Source organism: Cavia porcellus, unplaced genomic scaffold, assembly GCF_034190915.1.
Source record: "Cavia porcellus strain 051 isolate PalLab524CR breed Dunkin Hartley unplaced genomic scaffold, mCavPor4.1 scaffold_6, whole genome shotgun sequence".
NCBI lineage: Eukaryota > Metazoa > Chordata > Mammalia > Rodentia > Caviidae > Cavia > Cavia porcellus.
Window position 1 is genome coordinate 32,608,138 of NW_026947489.1, and position 5,783 is coordinate 32,613,920.

Below are 5,783 nucleotides of genomic sequence, written 5' to 3' on the forward strand. Positions count from 1 at the left end.
TGCATCTCAGATTTGAATAGAAAACTTGTTATTCAAAGCATAATCTATAGGACTCAATTTCTCCTTCCTTTTTCATAGCAATGTTTTTTTGATACAATGAGTCAATATGCATGAAGTGATTGGCACTATGACTGCCATGTCAAGTACTAATGGATTTTCAGTGAATTATTAGCAGACAAGTGTAAGGAATCCAAATATAGCAAAGGAAATAGGGTCTCTTTGCTGCAGGACTTCTCAGAACCTTTGATACACTCATGTGTACAGTGAATTTCTAGAATAATTATGCTATATGTTGTTCCGTTCAGAATCATTTGTCCATGACAATCATATTTTTTGAGAAATATCTTGAGTAGCTGACATATCTGAAGAATTGAGATGCTGACTTAGAGACCATTAATTAAAATGGGATTCAGAGTGCCAGATGACGAAGGGTCCATTAGTTTGACCCCATTATAACCCAACTGTCTTGGTTTACACTGGAAGATGCACACATGAAGTATTTTGTTTTATGCCCACCAGACTAAAAGAGGCCCTTCTACCTGACACTCTTGCTTTCCAAGCCTAATGTTCAGTCGCAAGATGAAACTCTCAGAGATTCAGTGTAAAATGCTTCCAGTTGTAATGGTTACCACTGATTGAGTGCTTATAATGCAATAAACACTTTGCTAAACTTTTGAGATTTATAATCTCACTTAATTGTGGGAGACAACAGGAATGACTCCCCTTGAATGCAGAACAGTAGCTGCAACTTTGATTATAATATCTGAGACTTACTTCCTTATACTGATATGTAGAGAGCTGGCTATGGTGTTTCCTTCTCTCTTCAGTTGGCTCTAAGCATTGCAAATAAGGCTAGCTGAGGTCTTGATATGTAATCTCTAAAGCGGCCAGACAGTCCCTGTTTCTTCCAGTTGTGCTCTCCCTAAAATATATAAGCATAGTGGGATGGTAGAACCAGTCAGTTCCAGGAATGTTAACTGGGTAAGAGCCTCAAGGGAAAGAGGCTATGACTCCCCAGGGCACAAAGTTTGTATGTCAGAAACTGAAGCAAGAGCCTCCAAAAACAATTCAGTTGCTACCTTAATTGAATTATGCAAGTTCATCCTTCTACATATTCTTATCTCTGCATTTTGCAAAGATGTTTTCTCCCGTACCTGGCTAACCAGCTCAAGTTACTCACATAGTTCCTGCTGTCCTCACTGTCACTCATCCCTGAGCCACCCCTTCTTCACAGGATGATAAATTCTGGGAGAGGCCTTAGATCAGGGCCTTTATCCACACATTCTCAAAGGGATCGGACTTAGGACTTCTTGGCTGCCCTTAAATTGGAATATGTCTTGGTGTCTTTACTCTCGTGGGTGGCATTGGAGGTGGTAGATTGGAATTAACTTGCTGAGATTCCAATAACATTTTGCAATACTTTAACTGTACTCAATATTTTGAATTATAATACTTAATCAGCTTAGCAGTCACATTGTGCAGGTGTGATGATCTATCTGTCTGTTTTTACAGATAACTAAAGCTTAGAAAGAGAATAATTGCCAGGTTCATCAGCTGTTTAGTGGCCCAACTTAAATTTGCAAACAATCTGTCACCTCGAGATAATAATCAACACGTTAAGTTGGTGTAAAGAAAACTTCCATTAGAAATTGTCCTAGAGCGCACTTTTAGGTTTTTACTATTGAAATCTAGTGACCCAATAAAATGTGTAAGCCAATTTGTGTGTGGACAGATCAGTGTACACACAATACTACTAGACTAATGATTGAGTTTCTTTTTCATCTCTTATTATATGGATTTAAAAGCCATTATAATCAAAGCATCTGAGATAAAGAAGCTACCTTGCTTCTTTATCAAGGAGCATGTGCTCACCACCGCAGTCTGATTGGCTTTTAGTATTTCTGCACAGTTGATAATTCAGAAACATTCCCCTATACAGTAATTAGAGATGAATTTTCCAGCCCTGTTGAAAAACTCCTCAATTTAGCTATGACAGGTTATATTTTATAATGAGGTGAAAGGATACCACTGCTGGAGAAAAAAAAAATCCACGGACTCTGCTATTCACAAAAGGCTGTCAAATATTATATGCTTCAGTGTTGTAGCTGCTCATTGTGAAGGGAAGCCTCTGTTAGGTTTGGGTTTTCCTTGCTCTATCTGTATTCTCAGAACAAACAATTATGAAGAATGTGAAAGCTCTTTAAGGAATCAAACTCTCAGTGACCAACTGGCCGTTTTCCCAAGGAGAAGACACAAAATGCTCACACAGGGTCCCACTCCCTGACTCCCGCTGCCCATGCCAAGGAGCCCTAATTACAATGCAGATCCGCACAGTGCAGGCAGCGCCAAGAGGAGGAGGATTTATTGAGTGAACACTGCCTCTCTAAGCTTGGGAAGTTTCTTGTAAACAGATTTTTGAGCTGCTTTGGTAGGTCATCAACCCCAGCCATCCCCTCCTGTTTATTTATTTGAAGGTGTTTTGCAAAATTATTGGGATTGTCATCTTTTCCACGGCCAAAATGTAATGGTGAGCTAGCTTTATTTCCTGTTTAAATTTAGACCAGAATGTCCACACTGCTTGGCTCTGCATGTGTGTGTGTGTGTGTGTGTGTGTGTACATATCATTTTGTACACACACGCACGTCAAGCTGAAACTGTTGGAGTAAGGCCATTTTTCAGCCTTGGGGTGTCATGTCAAATGCGATCTCAGGTCCCCTAGGACGTGCAGCCATTTGCCCTTGGGAAGTGGCTAACAGGTTGGACGTTGGTTCATTTCCTGCGGTTCTTTTAAACGCAGCCAGCTGTTTGAAGACGGGAACTTGCTGTCATCCGCATTGTTCCAGTAGGTGTTCCAGAAACTTCCTGAATGGGGTTCACCAAGTTGGGACTATTTTTAGTGGGAGGTGCGTATATAATAAACTTTATAAAATATATGTACCTACTACTACAATTATGCAATAAATGTAATTTGCATGATAATATAATAAAATACAGTTGTATTCAGTAATAAAGTAATATATACTATATATAAAATTAATATATTTTGATATAAATTACATGTTATGCCTCTAATTTTTTAAAGGTAAAAAGGTCTTCTGGGAAGTTCAGAGCTTCTGTAAATGATAGATAAAGAGTGGAAAGGGAAGCAGAGCGACCTGGAACACCTAGTTTGTGTTCGGATCTGTGACACTGGAGACTGCACAGTAATGTATAAACAAAACCAAAAGGGGAAATTATTTTTGTCAGCTAGAAAATTTTATTTTTAAAGTAGTCACAGTTACAGGAAATATTACAGATTATGTGGCACCGTACGGCCTTTATTTATCTGCTTTTTCATTGCCACAGAGTACACGTTAACCTTGAGAGTACCTTTTAAAAAAAATCCCAGAAAACTGAGTCCTTGATTTCCTATTTACTTTCAATAATAATTCAGGTTTTGTGTCAAAATACTAATAAATATTGCCAAAAAGACAAATTATTTCTGGACTTTGTTTCTTCAGAGGATGATATCACATTAAAACTTGGCAGAATATGTGTTTGTTAAATATTAACTTCAATAGCTTGAAAGGAAAAATATTGGGAGCCAAAATATGTTGGACAAATAACATTATATCTTAGTGGGTCTGGGAGAGAGTCTAGTCATAAAGTAGGATCTTTGGTGATTTATGTCCCACTGGGACAATACTACTTCAGTATATTTTGTTTGTTTGTTGCACTGTTCTCTACATCACTCTAATGTTTATTGCATTTTGGTGTATATTTAATCTTTATTGCTTTTTGTCTAAATTGTTATATTTTAAGTTTAGGGTCCACAGAGGACTGTCCATCCCAATTTGTGGCGGTGCCATCTAGTGGCAGAGCGATAGCTTTTTCTCCGGGATGTGAATGGGGTAATGGTTAAGGAGCGCGCTGCTAATAGAAGCCATTTTGTCCAGCTCGGTGTTACCTAAAGGGGGCGAAGTAAAATTCCCCTATGTAACACTTTTATCTGCTTTTTGTGTATCTTTTATTCATCTCTAAGAAGTGGGGGCTTGTAGAAAAAGACAATAACCAAAGTGTTTCATCAATTCAATTTCTTTATGAAGAATTATTGCAGTATCTTGTACCCAGAGAAAGCTACTAATTGTCCTAAGTTTATGTTCAGTTTCTTCTCTGACTTCTTAAATTGGTAACGTACTATTATCTGAATTTCACACCTTAGCAACCCCCCCCCGCAACCCAGTCTGTTTTTTTTCATGTGGCTGCCTATAAACCATCCTGTGTTGCAATCCCATTTTAACATGTGTAGAATAGATACAAGCTTTATTTACCTCTAGCACAAAAAAGAGAAGGAAATATTACTTATGTTATGTTAAGTATCTATCAAATATTATGTACTATATTTAATTTCACTTGTTTTTTAAATCTGGTGTGTGTGTGTGTGTGTGTGTGTGTGTGTGTGTGTATGTGTGTGTGTGCATGACACTTACTTTCAGGAAATTATGATTAGTTTTATCACCCTAAATTTGGGAGGCCCTGATATTTGTGCCCAGTAAATTATGGGCCTTTCTTTGACTTTTTCCCCAAATTTTCCACAGTAATCTTACACATGTTGAATTATATAGTACAAGCTTTGATGTTAATCTCACATGACTGGATCACTGGCTCTCTGCATAATTATTGATCTTCAGAAGTACGGTTCTAGAATAAAAGAAGTTTAATGCCATCTCTTATTTGTGAGTCCTTAGGTAAAGTAATTAAAAGTCTGTTGAATAATTAATAAGTAATAATTTTTAGTGCACAGTTTTTCAGATTAAGCCAAGACATTTCTTGGCATGTAGCACACATGAAACTTAAGGTGTTTCTATTATTATTGCATATTTTTTTCTGCTAGGGATGGCAGTCTTCCTTCTACCTACAGTCTCAAATGAGATAGAAATGCTGCTAGGAGATTCTCTCTACTAGTTTTGGTCTCACATTTGCAGAAACCCACCAATAGAAAGTTTACTATCTCAGGCCAGTGTGATATCTTTTACATTGGTCCTGCATTTCCATGTAAGAAGAGTTCTAATTTTCCTAGCCATAACTAACTGTCCTCAGTTGATTTTCCCTTCCTTAACATCTCTTTCCTGAGTCCCTGCTATTAGTTCAGTTGGGCTATCTGTAACAAATGCTTTCTTTCCTTCTTTTTTATCCTGCCTCTATCATATGATGGTCATGTGGGATTAGGAACTGATGGAAGATCACAATGCGCACGTGATTTAGTGCATTAAATGATCAGCACCTCCAAATCTTCAAAGCAGAAACTTAGATGGAAATGAGTTTTTCATAAATAAATTGCATTTGAACATGGCTTTTATAACTAAACCAAGAGTTGGTGTGTGATTGTCTGCTCCAGTATATCTTATTTCTTTTTGCAATGATCATGTTCCTTGCTTGTTGGCATCTCAAGAGGAACGTTTTATTGAAAATTCCTTGGGAGCAGCAGCCATGGCTTGCTCATCTATAGCCCTCACAAGGCTTAGCACAAAGCCTCTTACATGATCAGTGCTTTTTAAATATTGGCTGAAAGAAGAGACCACTTCCCCCAGACAGCCCTTCTAGTGAGATCACTTTAGGAAGTAAAGGTCTCATTTGAAGCTTAGTGCCCTAGGCTGCAAGTACTGTCAAGTATGTCTACAGGCTTTCTTCACCACCTTGCTTATAATTTTACTAGGGATTCAATGCATAAATAAGTTCAGTTCTATATTTTGAAAATAAGTTACTAGGAATTTTTGTTTCTTTCAGTTATAAGAATTAATTCA

General features: G+C 37.6%; 1 long non-coding RNA gene across 1 annotated transcript; it reads left to right on the top strand.

Annotated features, from left to right (window-relative positions):
- The first annotated feature begins 2,379 nt into the window (after positions 1-2,379).
- LOC111758485 (uncharacterized) lies at positions 2,380-3,468 on the top strand. The gene is made up of 3 exons (XR_002792666.2): positions 2,380-2,527; positions 2,798-2,903; positions 3,083-3,468. It is a non-coding gene; the product is annotated as an uncharacterized LOC111758485 (long non-coding RNA).
- Positions 3,469-5,783: the final 2,315 nt, after the last annotated feature.